Genomic DNA, 12,974 nt, shown 5'->3' with positions numbered 1-12,974 from the left:
TTGTTGATGCCTGATGGCAAGAAAAAGAGATTGCATGATAGTTGGACAGATATGGTAGAACAGAATCTGCAAGTGAGATTTAATAGAGATGGATGCTTTGTTGAAGAATATGATAATGGTTGCAAATTGATTGCTAGAGGCCGAAGAGATGACAGAATGTTTACTCTATGCGTCAATTCTAGAATTGAAAGCAGCCATGTTTGCACATGGTGATGGTACTATACAGGATGTTGAGATATGGCATAAGCGGATTGGCCATGTGAATGTACAAAAGCTGAAATCTATGCAGCAAAAGGAGATTGTGCTTGGGCTACCTAAGTTCAAGTATCATGACTTTGGACATGTATGTGATGCATGTCAGTTTGGAAAGCAAGCACAGTTTCCATTTATGAGACATGTACGAAATAGCTCATGACCCTTGCAGTTGGTACATTCAGATGTATGGGGTCCTTCTCATAATGCTTTCTTTGGTGATGCTCGTTACTATGTATCCTTCATTGATGATTTCAGTAGGTATACTTGGCTTTACGTACTAAAACATAAGGATGATGTGTTTGATGCATTCAAGGACTTCAAGAAGCATGTTGAAAATGAGTTGAGCTATAAAATTTCATGTCTCAGATCAGATGGAGATGGAGAATATGTCTCTAATTACTTTGATTGGTACCTTGGTAAACATGGGATTAGAAGACAGTTAACTTCCAGCTATACACCACAGCAAAATGGTGTAGCAAAAAGGAAACATAGGGTACTGATGGAATCAGCAAGAGCTATGCTGAATGAGAAGAGTTTGCCAAATGGTTATTGGGTTGAAGCAGTAGTGACTATTGTCTATGTGCTGAATAGAACCCCTATAGCAGGGATTCATGATGTAACTCCATATGAAAGGTTGTATGGTCATAAGCCTAACATTTCACACTTGAAGATATTTGGTAGCATTGCATATGTGCATGTTCCTAATGAAAAGAGGAAGAAATTGGATCCTAAAGCTATCAAGAGTGTGTTCCTTGGTTATGCACAAGACCAGAAAGCTTACAAGTATTATGTACCATCTACACATGAGACATTGATTAGTAGAGATGTTGTTTTTTATGAGCTGGCATCATGGTATGGTAATCCAATTGCAGTGGCCTACTGATGGATCAGCTAGCACTAGTAATGCTGAAAATACACCTATAGTGAGTACATCTATGAGTGGTCCTACATGTGATGCGTCACCTACAGTAAGTCATTGGTCAGGACGCTGGCAGAGTTGTACTCCTATGTCCACTGACACGGATATGTCAATGAGAGGGAGATTGGATAAGGGGAAAGAAAAGATGCTTGAGGATGTGACAGGTCCACTTACAGTAGGTTATGAGTCATCCAATAGCGACAGTTTGGATAGTGAGTTGGGCATTCTATCTATTATGACTCTTGGAGCAAGGCAGAGTCATTATGTATCGCCTCCTGAGAGACAAGCTCAGAGTGGGCCATAGTTACAGAGATCTGAGAGAGTCAAAAAATCAATTGATAGGTTTACATACACTGGTTATTCAGCCCGTCGTTATGCATTTTTAGCTAGTGTGACAAGTTACAAAGAACCTACAAAGTTTGATGATGCAGTTACAGATGATAATTGGTGTGCTACCATGGATGAGGAGTATGCAGCCCTGGTTGAAAATGAGACATGAGAATTGGTTGAGTTACCTGAAGGAAAAGTCCCCATTGGCTGCAAATGGGTGTACAAGATTAAGTGCAAGTCATATGGTTTGTTAGAACGCTATAAGGCCAGGCTAGTTGCAAAAGGGTATGCACATCAATATGGCCTTGACTATGAGGAGACTTTCAATCCAGTGGTTAAAATGGCAACAATCAAAATTTTCATTGCTTTGCAGCATGCAAAGGCTGGAAATTATGGCAAATGGACATCAAGAATGTTTTCTTGAACGGTGATTTGGTTGAGGAAGTATATATGGAGCAGCCTGAAGGCTATGTTCACCCGGACTTTCCTACACATGTATGTAAGCTGAAAAAGGATTTATACGGATTGAAACAGGGACCTAGAGCATGGAATGCTCGGATCAGCAGTTATTTACAGCTACATGGATTTAGATTGGGTGATGCAGATCACAGTCTATTCATAAAGAAGACAGATCATGGATATGTGTTTCTAGTGGTTTATGTAGATGAACTTATCATCACTGGAGATGATGAAGAGGGCATTGCTGAAATTAAATCATGTTTACAGGCTGAATTCAGAGTCAAAGACCTTGGTGAACTAAATTATTTTCTTGGGATTTAGGTAGTCTATACACCTCAACGTATATGGATGCTACAGAAGCAATATGCTCATGACATGTTACAGAAGTATGATATGGTTGAATGCAAGCCTATGGAGACATCTCTTGATCAGAATGTCAAGCTGTAGATTGATGTTGGGAATGACATTGAGAATGTGACGATGTATGTGTTTCTAGTGGTTTATCTAGATGATATTATCATCACTGGAGATGATGAAGAGGGCATTGCTGAAATTAAATCATGTTTACAAGCTGAATTCAGAGTCAAAGACCTTGGTGAACTAAGTTATTTTCTTGGGATTGAGGTAGTCTCTACACCTCAATGTATATGGCTGCTACAGAAGCAATATGCTTATGACATGTTATAGAAGTATGGTATGGCAGCTGAATGCAAACCTACGGAGACATCCCTTGATCAAAATGTCAAGTTGCAGATTGATGTTGGAAATGAGATAGAGAATGTGACGATGTATCGACTAATGGTGAGAAGCTTGATATACTTGACTATTACCCGTCCTGACTTATGTTATGCAGTGGGGCTGATTAGTCAGTTCATGCAGAAGCCTCGCAAACCACATTTAGACATAGTCATGAGGATCATGAGATATATAAAGCGTACTATAGATTATGGGATGTTTTATGCATATGGAAAATCCCTTGACTTAATAGGGTTTACTGATGCTGATTGGGCTAGTTGTGCCTATGATAGAAGGTCCACCAGTGGTTATGCATTTGGATTGGGCAACAGTATGATTAGTTGGCAGAGTAGGAAATAGCCTACTATTGCATTGTCTAGTATAGAAGTTGAGTACAGAGGAGCTGCCTTAACAGCTTGCAAAGTAGTTTGGTTGATGAAACTATTGAAAGACTTGGAAATACAGATGGAAAACAGAGTGAGATTGCATTGTGATAACCTCAATAATATTATGTTGGCTAGCAATCCTGTCTACCATGCTAGGTCCAAACATATTGAGGTTCACTACCATTTCATCAGAGAAATGGTTCTTACAGGGCAGATTGACTTGATTCATGTGAAGACTGAAGACCGGGTAGCAGATATATTAACCAAGTCTCTTGGTAAAGAAAAGTTTATATATTTCAGACAGCTACTTGGAGTTTATCAGATGGTTTGAGCTTGAGGGGGAGTGTTAGAATATCAATCTCTCATTACTCTTCAGTCAGTCTATCTTTGTGTGTGTGACCGTGACATTAGCTGGATACAACTGTACACATATGTGGCATTCAATAAGTCGGTGTAGTCAGTGACTTAACCACAGTTAGTCTTGGTTAGTCATACCTATGTGTGTAAGTTTCTTTTAGTTAGTATGATGGAAGAATAATGGAAGAAGAACAACAATGAGTTGAGGCTCATCTTCTGCTCCACTCTGTCTCTCTCCCTCTCTTCCAACAAATATCCATTAGAAAGTTGTTAGAATGGATTCTACTGGAAATGTTGAGCTCCTCCTCAATCAATAGGTAATCTAAACAGGGGTGGGTCATGATGTGCTCCTTTAGGGGTCGGTTGCAAACGGTGGTCAACACTCTATAGGAGGTTGAAGCTACATATATTGGGTTGTACTCTGAGGTTTTGATGGCATGTCTCTGCTCAATGTTGGTCATGATTTTGTAGCCCTCAAGCTCCCATTGAAGCTAGAAGAGCATACCATTTCTGCAGGAAAGAGGAGTCATTGTCAACAAGCTGCTTCAACTCTTCAATTTCATGGTCTGTGGTAGGGTTTTTACTCTTATTAAACGAGGTGATGAGCCATCTTTGCTACGCTTGCTCGTGGGAAATCTTGGTGGCAATTAGCTCCTCAGGTGCTTGGGGAGCCTTAGCGAATATGAATTCGAATTCTTCCCAAGAGCAAGGCACCGTACATACCTTTGTGGCCAAAGGCTCTTCCAAAAGGCCTAGGTCTAGTCAGTCATAGCTTTTAGCAAGTGTAGTAAATGTAGTGTCCAAGTGTCGAGGGCAAGTGACCACATCATCACCCATATTTTCAGCCAATTCCAAAGCCAACGTAAGAATTTATCATAGCTCATAAGAGGGTTTTACGTCGATGAGAGGTCAAGGTTTGACTGGTCTAGACGGGTCTGTAGTCAAGGCTATTGATTTCGGCTACATTTGACGAGGTGGTGCAATCACTTGCACACTAGGTGAGGGTTGTGATGTAGATGTTGTGCTGCTAGATGCTTGGGAGGCCTTGGGGGTGCTAACAGTCAATAGAAGGACTGAAGGTTTGTCCTTCTCCTGATGGCCTTATTCTTCTTCTTCTTCTTTTGATCAATTTTCTTCTTCTTCTTTAACTGCAACTAGATAGGCCTTTTGGGACCTCTTTCTGGCGTGGCAGAACTTCTCGGTGTGTCCGGTCCTTTTGTAGAAGTCACAGAAAAGCACTCCTTCTTGCCTTTGTACATGTTGCCAACATATAATGCATGTTCATCTCTAGAGGTGCTTGGTTCTTCCTTAGTCTTTAGCTTCTTTTCCTCCTCTAACAGTGATGCTTGGATATCAACAAATTCAGGGTTTGGCATATTGATTAGAGTTGTTGATACATCCTTTATGAGTTCTTTCCCTTTATGTTGTATGTGTATATGTATGTGGGAATTTTTTCTATTGTTGGGGACCGGTAATCAAGGCATAAAGTCCTAGGGGTTTGGTTAGATGTGTTTGGGGAGGTTTGAGCAGGTGTCTGCCTCCTATAAAGACATTGTCAGACACTCTAAGAGCTATTTTTCAGAGTAGTCTTAGTGACCATGTCCTATTAGTCTACTAAACATTTGTTTCTAGGAATCATTGTTAGTCGTGAAGCCTTCCAAATAAAAGAGAACAAACAATGAATATATTTGAAAAAAAAAAGATACAAAGGTGTGTAAAAAGGAGTTCTAATCCCCCAAATAAGAAAATAAGGAATTTTCTTTCATTCCCTTGTGAAGGCCTAGTAGATTCTTGAGAACAAGTCCCTTATGTTAATTCCTTGTCTTCCTAGGAGTGGCATTTAGCCAAAAAATAAATAATGATGGTTGGAGTAAAAATAAAAGTGAGTGAAAGAAGAAAAATTTAGTGTCTCCTTGCGAGAGCTTGTTAGGTTCTTGGGTACTGAGATAGGACCTGAGGTCGATGCCCTATTCTCCTTAGGTCATAATACGCTCATCCCTCCTTTTTACTGAAGAAAACAATGTGGTCAAATGGAAAAATATATGACTTTTATAGACCAAGATATAGGAGTCCTCGCCTAGTAGTAGGAATTCTTGGTCCAGTTGTCCTAGTTTAGGTACGCAGGACAGACCACCACTTAGGCTGACTCCTTTGATAGTTCTTTTTAGCCCATCTATGTTGGAGCAGTTAGTTAGCGCCTAAATTTGGATCTCTATCAGACTAGGCTTAGCCTATCTCTTATGGAATTCATATATTGATTTAGTCATGGGATAGGGTAAGCATTGTGTTTGTGCTCAATTGTGTCATTTTATTTGTAGTAGCATGATGCTCTTTATGATTTATGTTTATACTACAAATCAGTTTGTGGGCTCAACGGGCTATCACCCTATCCCGTAGTCACCAATGAGAGTGAGACTTTGAGACTAGGAAAGGGATACAAATACGCTAAACTTTGTCGATTTGAGATGGAAATAGAAGCTCACTAGAAGTGACAGATGCAGACCTAACCATTTTAAGTGACCATGGAAGATGTGCTTTCAAAGCACTTTTGGAGACGAATCTTGTAGCGGTTGCAAATTTTTCTAATTTTTTTTAAGTGTGGTGGAATCAAAAATCATAATTTCCAAGCAGGGCAGGACTTGGAGACGAACATGCGAAAAATTTCTGACCTCATTTTGCAAACCGGACGTGAAAACGAGGAGTGATCGAGCAATAGGAGGGCTAAAGAAATATTGAAAGAGGCAAGAGGGGGAAAGGGCATGACCCTTGGGTGTCCCTCCTCCCCCCAAATTTTCACGCAAGGGGGAGGGGCTTTTTTTTTTGTTACAAAAAAGAAAGAAGAAGTCTATCGACAACACAACGCCATTTTTGGAGGGGGGACTAGAGAGCTTCAATGCAACCATAGTAATCAAACACACCATCCTCCAACAATTTTTTTCTTTCCATCGCTACCTTTGGCTCCATGAATGGCTGCCTAGATAGAGAGATCAAAAATCAATCTTTCTCTCTCCTCCCTCTCTCTCCTCCTATAGGCGGTTCACACACCAATTCTTGAGAGGAATTTGGGATGGAGACCACCTACATGAAGTGGATGGATAACGAATGATGCCGACATTGAAAAGTGATGTCTAGCGTTGTTTGGAGACCAATGGCGAGTTTGTTCATGATCTATGCATTCAATTCTTGAGGCCCAAAACATGCAAAATAACAATAATTCTTTTTATGAGTTGAAATTTGAATCTTTTTGTCATTTCGTGGTATAAATCATGTTCATATGTGGTGAAAATTTGTATGGAGCTTGGTTGTGATGTATTGGAGGGTTGCAAATCATAAAATGTAAAACTTGTGTCTATGGTCATGTGTTATTAATCAATTAAAGTCCAAAACACATATTTTATCTAAAAAGATGATGGTTTTTTCATTTCCAGTATAAGTATATAATGGTTGTAGAGCATGAGGTTGGCCTTAGTCTACACACATTTGTGTGTTAAAGTGGTCGTTTAAAGGGTATTTTTATGGAAAAAATATCGTGACTATAGAAAATTCCCTACGTAATAAATGATTACATAAAGAAACTGAAATGTTAAGAACTCTACATCGAAATATAAGTGTTTGTGCATTGAAACAAAGCATATAGGGTTCGTTCAATATTCCAAAAGGAACAATAGCACGAATTAGTCCAGTATTGTTTCCGAGCAATGTAGCACTATGTTAAAAAGGAAAATCATTGAAGTAATGTGTTACAAATGACACATTGGCTGTTCTTATGATTAATTTTTTTTAACACTATGTGGCATTCCACATTGCGTCTACATTTAAACATGGTATTAAGAAAAAATCTCATGGATACATGGCACTTGATGCTAAAATGACTGACCAATGAGGAGAGCATGTGAGGATTCCCAAGCTATAGGACAGTATGATTTTCTCTCGAGATGCATTAAGGGAACAAAATTTATCTCCTAGGAGCACTCTATTGGAGATGAGTTCTTTATGTATGTGACACAAGGTGTCAGTTACCTAAATGTTTGGATACTTCCTCTATTGGAAATAGAAAGGGGAAAAATAATTGGACTACAAATCGATACAAACACATGATTTATTTGTAGTGTATAGCCTCCACACGCTCCTGGTTACAAGGCCGTGAGGGTGCTTTGGTGAGCATAGGGGGCCCGACTAGAGTCCTAGAGCCAATGTCGGGCCCGTTTTAGGTCCTAATATCGAAGATAAAGTATAGGAGTATTGTCCATAGAATTGTAGTAAAGGAAAACTAAACTGTAGGCAAATGTTTAAAAATTAATCCTCCCATTGCCAAGAAAGTCTGGCAGGGACTTACAATGCAACTAGCAGTGACTAGAAAAGAGCATATAACTCTAAGTACCAAATACTATCAAAGAAGCAAAAAGTGTCAAATACATTGATACATCCCAAACCAAGGGGTAACAAAGTACATGAGCTAATTGTGCATAATAGATCTCCAAGCAACAAAGAGATCCACCAAGCTGCAGCCAACTCACTACTCATGAACAATAAATCTTAGTACATAGTCAAGCATATATCCATAACTAACAACCCATCTAATAGGCGGAAGTATTCAGGCAACCGAAAAATCAAATGAAAATCAATCCATAGTAATCAGTATTTGCAAATATAATCTACATAAACCATGATCATATATGAGAGACTCCCATAGTCTCTAAAAGCCAAGCTTTGTAATAAAATCTTAAAGTTCTCCTACTAAAAGAAAACCAGAGTATCCAAGAGCAAAGCAAGCTCAATGCATGTATGGCATAATATCCAGAAGCCCAAACATACCAAATGACACATTTGGAAGCATGTAAATAGCATAAGTATACAAGACTGTAAATAAAAAATCAATGGATCATGCAATCTTAAAAAATATGGATATAAGAGAGCTTAAGCTCAAATCTTAAGTCTCAAAGGAGAGCGTAGCCATACATGATCAATACTTCAAGTATATGTATGATCAAAGAGTGTTCCCAGATGGCATGTAAGCATAGATCGCGTTGATATTCAAAGCATATACTACAATATGTCAGTATTAAAATCTTAGTGAATAAGCATCAATGAAGCATATATATTCAAATGTTTGCTATCCCAAACTGCAAACAAGTCTATCCACAAATGATAGTCAATGGTAGATGATTTCTTTTTCGAATGATGTCAAAGGCAAAGCCAAAAAGTGCCAGAAGAAGTGACCCTAAAAAGTACCAACTTAAGAAAATGCATCTTTATCACTTTGTTTGGAAACTAATGCATTAATTGGCCACCTTTCACCCTTTTTAATATCCCCCCTCTTCCCCCCCCCCCCCCCCTTTTGTACAGAGTGGGAATGAGAGGAGCCATGATATCAAGTACCTCTCTCTCTCTCTCTCTCTCTCTCTCTCTCTCTCTCTCTCTCTCTCTCTCTCTCTCTCTCTCTCTCTCTCTCTCTCTCTCTCTCTCTCTCTCTCTCTCTCTCTCTCTCTCTCCATATATTTATTTATGTGAAATACGTGGGATCTAGAGCATGGCAGATGCGGAAGCTATGGAGGTTGAAAGAGGAAAAAGAAACTCATGAAGACATTGACCCTGACTAGGACAAATTGTTACACAAGTGAATTAGGTTCTAAGATTGCGACTTGGACTCATAAACACAATCTTGTGTATTGACAGTGACATGACACTTTACTGGAAAGAAAATAGTACTATCATTGCATTAGAAAAAGAGTGCAAGTACAATGCTTTATAGGAATTGAGTGGTGGTACTTTCTCCTACTATGCATATGGGATTCTGGTCCTGAGCCCTCACTGCTTCTCACAAAGAGACTAAAGTAGGTGTGATTGCAAATATCTCAACATCCCTCCTCAATCACAACCAAAAGGACAAAGTGTATAGAGGCTTTAGTGAAAGCAACACCTGCAAAGTGTAGGCACACCATAAACATGGAAAAAACACTAGAGGCTGTCGCAGAAAAGGCTAAGTGTGGGTACCACAAACATGATGGACATCCAGAGGCTTTAGCAGGGACCTCACAAAGTGTACAGAGGCTGTAGTACAAGGATAACTGAGGAGTTTACAAGTTTATGTTTGAGGCATTATGGCTAGGAAATACAAAACTAAAAAAGTCTATCTGAATAGGACTGATGAGGTTTGTCCTTCTCCTGGTGGTCTTCTTCTTGTTCTTCTTCTTCCTTTGCTCCATTTTCTTCTTCTTCTTTGACTGCAACTAGATAGTCCTTTTGGAACCTCTTTCTGACGTGGCAAAACTTCTCAGTGTGTCCAGTCATTTTGCAGAAGTCACAGAAGAGCTAATTCTTCTTGCCTTTGTACCTATTGCCAACATATAATGCATGCTCATCTCTAGAGATACTTGGTTCGTCCTTAGTTTTTAGCTTCTTTTCCTCCTCTAACAGTGATGCCTGGATATCAACAAGTTCAGGATTTGGCATGTTGATTAAAGTTGTTGATTCATTATTATATTCAGGAGGCAAACTCTTAAGTAGAACACCGATACAAACATCTTCTTCCATTTTAATGTTAATTCCTGCAAGTGGGGTTAGAAGTCCTTCCATGTAATTTAGATGTGTGGCAAGTGATATGCTGGACTTCATTTCAAGCCTGAAAAACTCAATTAGGAGACTATACTTTGATGATTTAGACTGAACAAGGTGTCAAGTCTCTTCCATGTATCCTTGAGGTCTCACAGTTATCCACATGGTGGATATAGCTGTCATATAGCTCCACTTTGATAATGGCCCGAGCCTTATCATCGTTCTTTTGCCAAGTGACAGCAAGATCCGCATTACGAGGCTTCTTTTCTTTTCCAGTGGTAATGGCCCAAAGGCCCTTCTTCATCGAGATCAATTTGATGCGGATCTGCCAAGTATGAAACCCGACTCCTTTGAAATGGACAGTTGGAGAATCTTTGCCCATGTTCGACTTGAGAGACCAGTAGTAAATTAGCTTCAAATGACTGAGAATAACTAGAAATGAGTTTATCTTTGTATGTGTCAAAAGACACATGCAATGGCAGTGAAGTATCAAAAGATACTAGTTTGAAATTTGATGTTGTTGCTTGAGTTTGACTTGATGATCTTCAAAAACTCTTCATAGCTTTCCCTCCTTGCTGATTTGATGGTTGAATACTTGCTGAAAACTTCAAATTAGAGTGGCCTTGGCTTGGTTTAAGTGGCAGGAGAGAAAAAATGAAGGAAAAATGAGCTTAAAGGTAAGTGGCTATGGTTGTCCTGTCAAAACAGGGACCAGCAACTGGTAAATGAGCTCCCACGCGCTCCACAGGTTGAATCTGCTCAAACCCTTTGAGATCGAGGACCTTCACTAATGGGCCTAACTCCTCGTAAGAGGGTTTGTACTCATTATGCTCGAGTTGAGAGATCTAAGCCTTCAAAGTGGTCGCTATCAAAACTGCGCCCAGATTTGGAAAAATGCAAATACCGGGCATAGTGTGCATCAATCTCCTTGATTTTTGTGCCAAAAAGTTGCGTTTTGACCTGAAGAACAACTCTCGAGAAGAAAGCTCGAAGAGATATGGCCTGGTTGATGAGATATGGCTGCTCCAACAGAGATAAATAGGTATTGCCCACAGACATAGTTATGGCAGCAACTCTGAAAAGAGGCAATGTTGAAGCTATAGTTGCCCAATCTCAATGTTTGAGGTGCCAAGAAGGAGCTTTGGAAGTAGATAAACACTTCTCCAGAAGGAAGTTCAGAGAGATTTGGCCTGTGGAGAGAGAGATGAAACCTTCAAACTGACAGGGTGCTGCTGTCTATGGCTGCCATGGAAGCTTCATTGAAAGTAGGAATGCAAATGAAGTTGGAGATAGGGTCCAGTACTCAAACTGAGCTGAGAAGAGATGAAAAGCAGCTGAGAGGAGTGAAAGGAGAGTTGGGCCATGCACAACTGAGCTCTAATACCATGTGAAATACGCGAGATCTAGAGCATGGTAGATGCAGAAGCTATGAAGGTTGAAAGTGGAAAAAGAAACTCATGAAGACATTGACCCTGACTAGGACAAATTATTACACAAGTGAATTAGGTTCCAAGATTGAGGCTTGGACATATAAACACAATCTTGTGTATTGACAGTGACATGACACTTTACTGGAAAGAAAAGAGTACTATCATTGCATTAGAAAAAGAGTGCAAGTACAATGCTTTATAGGAATTGAGTGGTGGTACTTTCTCCTACTGTGCATATGGGATTCTGGTCCTGAGCCCTCACTGCTTCTCACAAAGGGACTAAAGTAGGTGTGATTGCAAATATCTCAATAATTTATTTATTCAATGCACTGTTTTCCAATCATTCAATGATAACATGCACTCAAATCTTAATGCTTGGGTTGTTGTGGCAATCAACTTGTACCTTACATGTGTTGTGAATATTGTAGCTTCTTCTTAATGGGATTCCTACTTCGCTTTAGCTCGTATCAAGCAAGCTCTCTACTTGGAACGTCCTTTCTAAGGATCACTACTCTAGATATGTCTATATTCAACCAAAGAATACCATTTTCATTGGAACATCCTTTCCAATGATCACTACTCTAGATATTTCTATATACAACCAAAGAATACCATTTTCATAGAAGACAAAATGCGAATTGAATCTACAGATATATACATCGAAAAAGACACTTTTCTTACTACAATATTCACATGCAAGAAGCTCGCTCAAGACTAGGAAGTAGGTTAGACAACCATACACCTCGCAAAGTACTTATGAATAAAATATGAAAATCTTTTGAAACTCCAACCTAGGTTGTCTTAGAGAATAAGTGGCCATTGGGATCCTCTCACAAGTTTGTAATCAATAAAATAGGGCTACAAGTAAATTCTCTACTAACTATGGTCTTGAGTTAAGATTTTGCCTCACTTATTCCAAAAACAAAGATGAATGAAACTCAACTAATTTGGAAGAAAATGATTTCACAAACCTTACAAATCACCAAAGCTTACATCTTCTAACACAAAAAAAAGTTCAAATTGATTTGATGTCAAATGACACATATTCTACCACAAATCTAGAAGAACAATCTATAGATTTTGTAAAGCAAGCCAAATTACGACTAAAACATAACTCGTGTTTAAATAAACATATAGAATCCAACTTTACTTGATCCTCAACCTAAGCTCATGACTCTTATGTATCTTTTGATAGCTAGGTAATACACAATTGTGTTTTTCAAGTTTAAGGTTCATTCTTGCTAAAGCTTGGATTGTATTTACAATTAAAAACTTTGTACTCCAAAGCAATGCAAACTATGTCCCTTCTTTGTAGCCAAACAAAAGCATCAACACCTTTGGCTTAATTATCATGGTGTGACTCATCACCAGAATCAAATGCAAGTTCACAAACAAAGGCCCAAACCAATGGCTATAATTGTCACAACACTATTTTAAGACTACCTTGAAACCAATTCGTCGACTTTATGAAATCAGATATTAAATAAGTCCGAGGAATTGATGAGATTCTCAAACTTCCAAACTTTCAATGTTGTTGTATTTGTGACT

The sequence above is a fragment of the Lygodium microphyllum genome, chromosome 12, assembly GCF_053477565.2.
Source record: "Lygodium microphyllum isolate KBCC chromosome 12, Lygodium_microphyllum_v1.1.10, whole genome shotgun sequence".
NCBI lineage: Eukaryota > Viridiplantae > Streptophyta > Polypodiopsida > Schizaeales > Lygodiaceae > Lygodium > Lygodium microphyllum.
Note: the sequence above shows the minus strand (reverse complement) of the source record.